Genomic DNA, 12,132 nt, shown 5'->3' with positions numbered 1-12,132 from the left:
GCCTTTATAATACCCACTGTCCTATGCTTACAAAACAAGTCACAACCAAAAGGCTTAACAATCCCTGGCTTACAAAGGGAATACTTAAATCCATTAACAAAAAACACGACCTTGAGAAGAAGTATAGGTTAGGAACCGTCTCCAAAGAATTCTCAAAGAATTACTCGTTATTGCTATCTAAAATAATTAGACGAGCCAAAACTAAATACTATGAAGATAAATTTACCCAAATAAAGGGCAACATTAAAAAAACTTGGAGCACAATTTCACAAATATTGGGATCAAAGAAGATTTTAAATAACAAACCAACACTCCTGTCCAATAATGTTGGTTAGCTTTCAGCCTCTGATTCTGCTATTGAGTTCAATAGGTTCTTCTCTTCCATTGGGTCATCCCTTGCAAATGATATTCCATCTTCCAGTACTGATGTTAATGACTATCTTATAGGTAACTATCCACAGTCTCTGTACCTAAAGCCTACTAATTCCACTGATGTCAATGAGATAATCCTTTCCCTTAAAACCAAGTCTAGTGCCCTTGAGGAGATACCAACTTTAATTTACAAAAAAGCCTCCAGATCTTTAGCCCCTGCTATTGCATTGCTCTTCAACAAGTCACTTGAACTCCAAACCTTTCCAGACATTCTAAAAAAAGCAAGAGTAACCCCTGTCCACAAATGTGGTGATCACACAGATGTTAACAACTACAGACCTATATCAATCCTGCCTAACTTGTCAAAAATATTCGAAAAACTAATCTACAAGCAGCTTTACTCTTTTCTAGCCAAACACAATATACTTAGCTCCTGCCAATATGGCTTCAGACCCAAAAAAAGCACTAACGATGCACTTATTAGTATGATTAACTTGATTCACGCAGCTCTTGATAAAAAGGAGTTCCCTGTTGGGTTATTTGTGGACCTGCGTAAGGCTTTTGACACTCAACCACCAAAACCTTCTTCTTAAATTACATCATTATGGAGTCAGAGGACACTCCCTGCAATACCTCAAATCTTATCTTACTGACAGGCTCCAGTATGTTTCTGTGAATAATACAATTTCTCCCACCCTACCCATCAACATTGGTGTTCCTCAGAGCAGCATACTTGGCCCTCTCCTCTTTCTCATCTACATTAATGACCTTCCAAATGCCTCCCAACACCTCAAACCAATTCTATTTGCTGACGACACAACCTTCATTTATTCCAGTCCTGACCCCCTTGCTCTAAATGCCACAGTAAATACTGAGCTAGAGAAAGTCCATCTTTGGCTTACTGCCAACAAACTCACCCTTAACATTGACAAAACGTTTTATATTCTGTTTGGCAATAAATCCTCTAATCATATAAATCTCAAAATAAACAATACCCAAATTTATAACAAATTAGATGGCAAATTCCTTGGCGTTCTCATCGACCACAAGCTGAATTTCCAGGGACACATTCTAAATATATAAAAAAAAAATTCAAAAACTGTTGGCATTCTTTCTAAGATCAGATATTATGTACCCCGCCCTGCCCTGGTGACTCTCTATTACTCCCTCATCTATCCACATCTCAACTATGGCATTTGTGCTTCATGGGGTTCTACTACCCAAAATCATTTACGTCCTCTAATTACTCAACACAAAGCTGCTATTAGGACAATATCCAACTCTAACCCCAGACATCACTCGGTACCTCTACTTAAATCTCTGAATATGTTAGATATTAAGTCATTGCACATTCTCTCATGTGTATTATACATATATAATAATAATAATAATAATAATTTTTATTTAGGCAAAGGTACATACATAAAGAGATTTTACAAAGTTTGTTGGCTTTATAGATAGGAGCTAGTACATACAATGCCTAAAGCCACTATTACGCAAAGCGTTTCGGGCAGGAGAAAACACTACTGACTAAAGCTTAAAACTAATGGGTAAAAAGAAAAAATGCGTTGAGTACAAATAAAAATAGAGGTAAAAGAGGGGGGAACATTGTTGAAAAAACAGCACAAATACAATTACAAATTATTACAGAAAATTACATAAAACGCTGAACTGTAATGCCAATCCTGACCTCAAAAGATTCATTGAAGGTTGTAACAGAACCCATGAGCACCACACCAGAAATAAATACAGTTTTGATATTCCTAGAGTACGACTTAATCATACTAGAAATGCTCTTCAAATCAAGGGACCCAGAATGTGGAATGATCTTCCCAACCATGTTAAAGACTGTACCTCTCTCAACCAGTTTAAGATAAAAACGAAGCACTACCTAATAAATTCCCTGTAACCTACCTTACCCCTCTATTGTCAACCCATGTATGTTTTTTTTTTTTTTCAAAACAACGCTGTTTGAATGTAATTTTCTGTAATAATTTGTAATTGTATTTGTGCTGCTTTTTCAACCATGTTCCCTCCTCTTTTACCTCTAATTTTATTTGTTCTCAACACATTTTATTCTTTTTTACCCATTAGTTTTAAGCTTTAGTCATTAATGTTTTTCCTGCCCGAAACGCTTTGCGTAATAGTGGCTTTAGGCATTGTATGTACTAGCTCTATCTATTAACCCAACAAACTTTGTAAAATCTCTTTATGTATGTACCTTACCTAAATAAACATTTATTTATTTATTTATTTATTTATTTATTTATTTATTTATTTAAGTAGCGAATCTTTAACAACAACAACAACACTGTCCTTTGCTAACGAAACAAATCACGACTAAAAGGCTAAACAATCCATGGCTAACAAAGGGGATACTTAAATCTATTAATAAAAAACATGACTTTGAGAAGAAGTATAGGTTAGGAATCGTCTCCAAAGAATTTTCAAAGAATTACTCATCAGTACTATCTAAAATAATTAGGAGAGCCAAAATTAAATACTACGAAAATAAGTTTACACAAAAAAAGGGTAACATTAAGAAAACATGGAGCACTATTTCACAAATATTGGGATCAAAAAAGATTTTAAATAAAAAAACAATATTCCTGTCCAATAATGATGGTTTGCTTTCAGCCATTGATACTGCTACTGAATTCAATAGGTTCTTCTCATCCATTGGGTCTTCCCTTTCTAATGATATTCCATACTCCCGTTCTAATGTTCAGGATTCCTTATAGGTAACTATCCACTCTCTGTACTTAACGCCTGCTAATTCCACTGATGTTAATGAGATAATCATAAGTTAATGCCAGAAACTTTAGAAGTTATTGAAAATTATTAGGAGAGCAAAAATTAAATACTACGAAGATAAATTTAACCACCCAAAGGGCAATATTAAGAAAATATGGAGCATAATTTCTCAAATACTGGGATCAAAGAAGATTTTAAATAACAAACCAATACTCCGGTCAAATAATGATGGTTTAATTTCAGCCTCTGACACTGCTCTTGAGTTCAATAGGTTCTTCTCTTCCATTGGGTCATCCCTTGCAAATGATATTCCATCTTCCAGTACTAATATTCAGGACTATCTTACAGGTAACTATCCACAGTCTCTGTACCTAAAGCCTACTAATTCCACTGATGTCACTGACATAATCCTTTCCCTTAAAACCAAGTCTAGTGCCCTTGAGGAGATACCAACTCTTATTTACAAAAAAGCCTACAGATTTTTAGCTCCTGCCATTGCATTGTTCTACAACAAGTCACTTGAACTCCAAACCTTTCCAGATATTCTAAAAAAAAAATGCGAGAGTAACCCCTGTCCACAAATGTGGTGATCCCACTGATGTTAACAACTTCAGACCTTTATCAATTCTGCCAAACTTGTCAAAAAATATTAAAAAACTAGTCTATAAGCAGCTTTACTCTTATCTAGCCAAACTCAATATACTTAGCTCTTGTCAATATGGCTTCAGACCCCAAAAAAACACTAATGATGCACTTATTAGTATGATTAACTTGATACATACGTCAGCTCTTGATAAAAAGGAGTTCCCTGTTGGGTTATTTGAAGACCTGCGTAAGGCTTTTGACACTGTTAACCGCCAAAACCGTCTTCTTAAATTACAACATTATGGAGTCAAAGGTCACTCCCTGTAGTACATTAAGTCTTACCTTACTGACAGGCTCCAGTATGTTTCTGTGAATAATTCAATTTCTCCCACCCTACCCATCAACATTGGTGTTCCTCAGGGCAGCATACTTGGCCCTCTCCTCTTTCTCATCTACATTAATGACCTTCCAAATGCCTCCCAACATCTCAAACCAATTCTATTTGCTGCTGCTCGGCTTAGACTCGGTTACAGGTATCTCTGGGAATTCTCATTATCTGCTGATGTAGACCTGACCAAATGTAAACTGTGTCAACAAAATTATTCGCACACCCTCCGTCACTATGTGATGGAGTGCGAAAAGATACGTGAATTTAGAGACAATTCTATAACCAATGTTCCAGCGATGTGTAAATATTTCATTCAAAATTATCTGCTACTAGAAATTTTAGCCAAATATCCCGTTTGCTAACTGTAGGTAGTAACTAAGTGATTGTAACCTATCCACCGCTGCCCACTGGATGGGGGGCGGTGTGCAGGACAAACATATAAATTGTGACACTAGCTCTCCACATATGTCAGTTGCTTAATTTAGAATCTGTACTTGAGGTCGATCTCGAACCCATTGTTGATGTGACGACTTATATTGAATTTTGTAACTAGCTCATCAAGATTGTAACTTGCTTAGCTAAATGAATTGTGGGGTTCAGTCCCTGAGCCCATTATGTGCCTCTGTAACCCTTTCCACTACCGCCCACAAGATGGGTATGGGGTGCATAATAAATGAACTAAAAAAAAAAAAAAAACTGACGACACGACCTTCATTTACTCCAGTCCTGACCCCCTTGCTCTAAATGTCACAGTGAATACTGAGCTAAATAAAGTTCCTCACTGGCAAACTGCCAACAAACTCACCCTGAATATTGACAAAACTTTCTATATTTTGTTTGGCAATAAATCCTCAAATCAAATAAATCTCAGGATTAACAATACCCAAATTTGTAACAAAGTAGATGGCAAATTTCTTTGCGTTCTCATTGACCGCAAGCTGAATTTCCTAGGACACATTCTAAATATATCAAAAAAAGTTTCAAAAACTGTTGGCATTCTTTCTAAGATCAGATATTATGTACCTCGCCCTGCCCTGGTGACACACTATTATTCTCTCATCTATCCTTATCTCAACTATGGTATTTGTGCTTGGGGTTCTACTACCCAGAATCATTTACGTCCTCTAATTACTCAACACAAAGCTGCTATTAGGACAATATCTAACTCTGGCCCCAGACATCACTCGGTTTCCTTACTCAAATCTCTGAATATGTTAGATATTTAAGTCCCTGCACATCCTCTCATGTGTATTTTATATATATATATATATATATATATATATATATATATATATATATATATATATATATATATATATATATATATATATATATATATAAATATATATATATATATATATGGGCCGTCTGCGTTGTCCAAGTATTGTACCTACAATACAATACAATACAATTTTATTTAGGTAAGGTACATACATACAATAAATATTTACAAGGATTGTTTAACTTATAGGTATAGCTAGTACATACAATGCCTAAAGCCACTATTACGCAAAGCGTTTCGGGCACGTAACCTCACCTTACTTCACCACTCTCTCCTGCCTATTTATACCCATCACTCGATCTGTAAAATCATTCCTTCTGAAGATGTATTTAATATACGAAAGTACTTAAGGAAATTCCTGTTTCATTTTCCTCCGTGGTCTGACATTGTCACATTCTTAATCACGTGTTTATTTTCGTGATATACACACATATATATATATATATATATATATATATATATATATATATATATATATATATATATATATATATATATATATATATACACACACAACCTTAGAACACTTTCCCACCAGGAGATTCGAACCCTAGCCAGCACAGAAGCCTTACAGCAACTGGCATAACTGGTAAGCCTTTAACCCACTGCACCACAGCTCAGACCCTTAAAAGAGATGGTAATTTCGGAGTATTTCACCTCCAAAGATCACCACCTCCCAAGGGCAACTAGAGCATAGTGAGGGGCTACTCACTTTCTTTCATCAAATTCCTGTTAATATGGGAGAACTCTGAATTGTGGGGTACAGCTGTGGTGCAGCTGCATCCCCACAATGCAGCTGCAGCTGCATTGGTTCAGCTGTGGTGCAGCTGCATCTGAGCTGTGGTGCAGTGGGTTAAAGGCTTACCAGTTATGCCAGTTGTTGTAAGGCTTCTTTGCTGGCTAGGGTTCGAATCTCCTGGTGGGAAAGTGTTCTAAGGTTGTATAATCTCTCTTGCGGTGTTTAGGCAAGTTGTGCATTAAGCATAGACACAGAGTTCTCCCATATTAACACGAATTTGATGAAAGTGAGTTGCCCTTGGGAGGTGGTGATCTTTGGAGGTGAAATACTCCGAAATTACCATCTCTTTTAAGGGTCTGAGCTGTGGTGCAGTGGGTTAAAGGCTTACCAGTTATGCCAGTTGCTGTAAGGCTTCTTTGCTGGCTAGGGTTCGAATCTCCTGGTGGGAAAGTGTTCTAAGGTTGTATAATCTCTCTTGCGGTGTTTAGGCAAGTTGTGCATTATATGTGTGATGCCACTACATCCTCAAGCAAATGGAGAAGTTGAGAGATTCATGCAACCTCTCATGAAAGCGGTACGCTGTGCTCATGCCGAAGGACGATCCTGGAAACAAGCTATGTATGCTTTTCTCAGGAACTACCGTGCAACACCGCATGGAACTTAGCAAGTCACCTGGTGAACTTTTATTTGGACGTCCAATGAGAATCGCACTACCTGTCATGCCAGCCGAGGTAACGGATACACGTCTCGCTCAGAAGGATGCACTAGCCAAGGGCAAAATGAAAATTGCTCATGATCAACGTGCAAAGGAACAATTCATAAAGGTTGGTGACACTGTTCTCGTTAAAAAGAAAAAAGAGGGAAAGCTAGATATGCTGTATGATACAAAACCATATAAAGTGATTAATGTAAAAGGAACTATGGTAACAGCTAGTAATAGAGATCATAGTATAACACGTAATATGGCCTATTTCAAAGTGATTCCAACTAGTGTAGAAAATGATGAAGTGCAAAGTCGTGCAAAAGAAAAAGAAAAAATGAGTTATAACTCAATAAACAATTCATCAAGGGATGTTATTATATTTGGAGACTCTCGTCCTAAACGTCATGTTAAACGCCCTACACGATTTGATGATTAATTGTGTTCCTATGTAATGCAAAGTATTTACTTATTATGCTAAACTAAATTTAATATTGTTTGAATAATGCAGATATCTCATTCAATATTTTGTAACTTTGTATTACAGTTTCTTTCATGTTTGTTTAACATTGCATATGTATTTTTAACATTGAAATCCTTTGTGGTAAAGATTAAGTTGTTTAAATTCTTTGTCTTAATTAATGTTCAATGTATGCAATATCTCTTGATATGTTAATAACTTTGTGTCAATAACTTTGCTTTGTGCTACAAGCATGGTAGACATCCTGTATTCATTCTTTTTAAAGAAAAGGAGGGATGTCATGTTCACAGAAAATGGTACCATCCGTTTTCTATGTGAGGCGGAGCAGACGCCAGAGAAGGTAAACAGAGAGCGTACAAGACGCCCGCCAAGCTTGGTAGCTACTAGTCATGTAACATCTTAAGTATTAAAGTCAGTAACCAAGCAATGGCTTTATATCAACCCTACAACCAAGACTTCCTCAGTAACACACAAACACCACAGGTCTATTACTCCCTCGTCTATCCTTATCTCAACTAGGGCATTCGTGCTTGGGGTTCTACTACCCAAAATCATTTACGTCCTCTAATTACTCAACACAAAGCTGCTATTAGGACAATATCCAACTCTGGCCCCAGACATCACTCGGTACCCTTACTCAAATCTCTGAATATGTTAGATATTAAGTCCCTGCACATCCTCTCATGTGTATTTTATATATATAAAACGCTGAACTGTAATGTCAATCCTGACCTAAAAAGTTTCCTTGAAGGTTGTAACAGAACCCATGAGCACCACACCAGAAACAAATACCTATTTGATATTCCTAGAGTACGACATAATCAAACTAGAAATGCTCTACAAATCAAGGGACCCAGAATGTGGAATGACCTTCCCAATCATGTCAAAGGTTGTACCTCTCTCAACCAGTTTAAGATAAAAACTAAGTACTACCTAATTAACTCTCTAACCAACCTTATCCCCAAAAAAGTTGACCCATGTCTGCTATTTTTAAACAATGCTGTTTGTTGACCAAATTGTATTTTTGCTATTTTTCTGCCATGTTCCCCTCATTTTTTATATTTTCTCAACACATTTTATACTTTAATCTCAATTATTGGCAAGTTTTAGTCTTTAGTGTTTTTCCTGCCCGAAACGCTTTGCGCAATAGTGGCTTTATAGGCATTGTATGTACTAGCTCTATCTATAAATCCATCAATGTTTGTATTACACCTTGTATGTATGTACTTTACCTGAATAAACATTTGAATTTTGAATTTTTTTTAGATGGAAAATTCCTTGGTGTTCTCATCGATAATAAGCTGAATTTCCAGTGACACATTCTAAATATATAAAAAAAAGTTTCTAAAATTGTTGGCATTCTTTCTAAGATCAGATATTATGTACCTCGCCCTGCCCTGGTGACGCTCTATTACTCTCTCGTCTATCCTTATCTTAATTATGGTATTTGTGCTTGGGGTTCTACTACCCAAAATCATTTACGTCCTCTAATTATTCAACACAAAGCTGCTATTAGAACAATAACTCTGGCCCCAGACAGCACTCGGTACCCTTACTCAAATCTTTGAATATGTTAGTCACTGCACATCCTCTCATGTGTACTCTATATATTTAAAACTCTGAACTGCAATGTCAATCCTAATCTTAAAAGCTTCCTAGAAGGTTGTAACAGAACTCATGAGTATCACACCAGAAACAAATACCTATTTGATATTCCAAGAGTGCGACTTAAACTAGAAATGCTCTACAAATCAAGGCACCCAGAATGTGGAATGGTCTCCCCAATCATGTCACAGCCTGTACCTCTCTCAAATAGTTTAAGAGTAAAACCAAGTGCTACTTAATTAACTCCATGTAATTAACCTACCTTACCCCTAAATGTCACCCCATGTCTTGCTTTTGTTAAACAATGCTGTTTGTTCACCAACTTGTACAATTGCTGAGTTTTGCCATGTTCCCCCTTTTTTATTTTTTATTCCTTTTTTCAACACAATTTATAAGCAATCCCAATTACTATTAAGTTTTAGTCTAAGTGGGGGGTTTTTCCCACACCTTGCCCGAAACGCTATGCATATTAGTGGCTTTCGGTATTGTATGTACTAGCTCTACCTATAAATCCAACATTATGTTTGTAAATCAACTATGTACTTTTCCTGAATAAAAATGTATTTATTATTATTATTATTATTATAACATACGAAGATGAGCCACCACAATCCGAGTCAAACACGCAAAATTGCCAGATTAACTCGAAAGAGATACCGAAGCGGTAAGCAAGATGTCCCACGACAAAACCAAACCAAGCAAACCCAGATAGATAGGAACATAGCAATACGCATCCTTCAGATCCAGGAAAGCATCCAAGCACCCGGATCGAGCCAGGCCTGGGACAACAAAGTCATTTGGAAGGAGGGACGAACCCACTCCAATATTACCCGATAGACGGATGGGGAGGAGCATAGCAATACGCATCCCTATATAAGGTCCAGGGAAGCACGCAGGCACCCGGATTCAGAACGAGCCAGGCCTGGGACAACGGGGTCATTCGAAAGGAGGGGCGAACCCACTCTGAGATGACCTGATGGACGGATGGGGAGGAGGACTGCCCCCCTTCCCCCCGGAAGCGGTAAGCATGACACCCACGACAAAACCAAACCAAGCAAACCCAGATCAATAGGAACGTGCCAATACACATCTCCCTGAGGTCCAGGGTGGCATCCAAACACCAAGATCGAGAACGAGCCGAGCCTGGGACAACAGGATCATCCAAAAGGAGAGGCAAACCCACTTCGAGGTGACCCGACTGACGGATAAGGAAGAAGGGCCGCCCAACGCCACCAAAGGCCATAAGAACGACCCGAAAAGCCCAAAGGTTGTGGGACTAGGTTTTGGCATAAGAGAGAGAGCCTACCACCCACCACCCAGACAGTGCCAACGCGAACCCTGAGATGCCGACCTTCGTGCAGAGTGAACACCACTCCGACTTGATGAAGAAGGCATCGGGAAGCTCACAGACTCAAACTGGCACCAGAAGCCTACTCTGACCAAACGAGGCTCGAGACCTGGCACAATCATCCCAGGAGAGCCGGGAGTGACCCCACTGGAGAGACAACAAGTCTGAAAAGGTTGACAATGAGCAGAAGCTGCCTACAGAAACTCAGCAACACTTCTCTGAGAACAACAGAAAACAGCGCAGATGACTGAAGAGCCAGGAGACAAGCCAAAATCATTGACAGAACCAGCACAGCCTGTCGAGAGATGAGACGAGAGGTAAAAACATAATAAACCGCCTCCTTGAGGAACGGCGCAAACAGCATCAGCAAGGCAGACAAAGCAAAAACAGCTGAAACCAAGACCCCAGTCAAGGGCCGCCCCACCCTGTGCTCCCACAACATTTGAAAGACAATCCGAAGACAGCTCCAGAAGACTAAAGAAACGCAAGACAGAGGTCAAATGATAGCGAATCTGAAGGCATCTGCCACCAAAGCAGCCTAAAGAGTGGGAACTTGAACACGCAGCTGCACCAAACCAACATTACGAGGAAGCGAAGAGGCACTCAGTGAAAACTCCAGAAAGCCTTCCCAAGACCACCAGCAACACCGTGGAACCTCCCGTCACTCAAGCATGCACTTACGACAAAGGCCACACCAAGCCCAAAGAGAGAAGAAGGAAAAGTCTGCCAGCCAGGAAAACTCTGGAACCACGGAACGCCCCCAAGTTTGGAAGAAAAGCCAAACTGAAAAGAAGCTGGACTGAGTACTGAGGCATAAGCCTGGTCCTGCAAGAGGTAAGCATTGAAAGCCTCCCGAACCTCCACAGGGGAAAATAAGAGAAGAGGAAAGCCTCCAAATGGACGATTCGAGGAACGCAAAGTCTAGACCCCCCAGAAACAAACCCGGGGAAAAGTCAAGAATTGGCGCCTACCCGAGCCCTCGCCCAATGTGTTCACGGACGCATTGCCTCTTGGCTGGGGCTTTGTGACCAGTGCTTACCAGGCCAGTAAAGGGTGGTGGGGTCTGTCCTTCCGTCGAGCCCCACAGCACGGTGCGGAAGTTTGCGGGTGTGTGGATGTCGATTTAAAGAGTTCGGGTCGCTCATGGATTGACGATCAGACTCCATTTGGACTGCTTCCCGGTGGTTCATTGCCTGAACCGAGAGGGTTCGATGCAGTCCTTGGCTTTATGGGGCTAGTCGCATCGGGTGACATGTCTGCTGAGTTCTCGGGGTTTGGCTCTCCTGGCCATTCACGTCCAGGGGGTGTCCAGCGTCCTCGCGGACAACCTGTCTTTATTCATTTATTTATATACAAGAAGGTACATTGGGTTTGTGAGAATACATAGCATAGTACAGTAATTACACTCTTGTAAAGCCACTAGTACGCGCAGCGTTTCGGGCAGGTCCTTAATCTAACAGATAATTTTAAGTAGGTAAATTCTATCAGAATTAATAAAATGATAACTAATACATTGCAAGAAAAAAATGAGATGAGAGAGATTAGTAAGTATATTAAAGCACATTGGTATATTAAAGCTCTGATTGATTACATTGACAGCTTGATTGGTAATTTAAACAAGATTTTAAATATGTCTCAGTTCATTCCCCTGTCCTCAGAATAGATGGTTGACGCCGACTCATTCCGTTGTCTCTGCCGGACGTATGGGCTTCCAGAGGTGGACCTCTTCACGTTGGCGTGGTCGAGGCACCCTCCTTGAATATGTGGTGCCCTTCCCTGATTGTGAGGCCATCGAGGCCAATGCCAATGCGAGGCAGGACTCGTCGAGGGGTTGTACGTGGGGTTACCTGTACCTCTTTCCCTCATTTCCACTTACTC

This window comes from Procambarus clarkii, chromosome 89 (assembly GCF_040958095.1).
Source record: "Procambarus clarkii isolate CNS0578487 chromosome 89, FALCON_Pclarkii_2.0, whole genome shotgun sequence".
NCBI classification, from domain to species: domain Eukaryota; kingdom Metazoa; phylum Arthropoda; class Malacostraca; order Decapoda; family Cambaridae; genus Procambarus; species Procambarus clarkii.
This window is presented reverse-complemented; position numbering follows the sequence as displayed.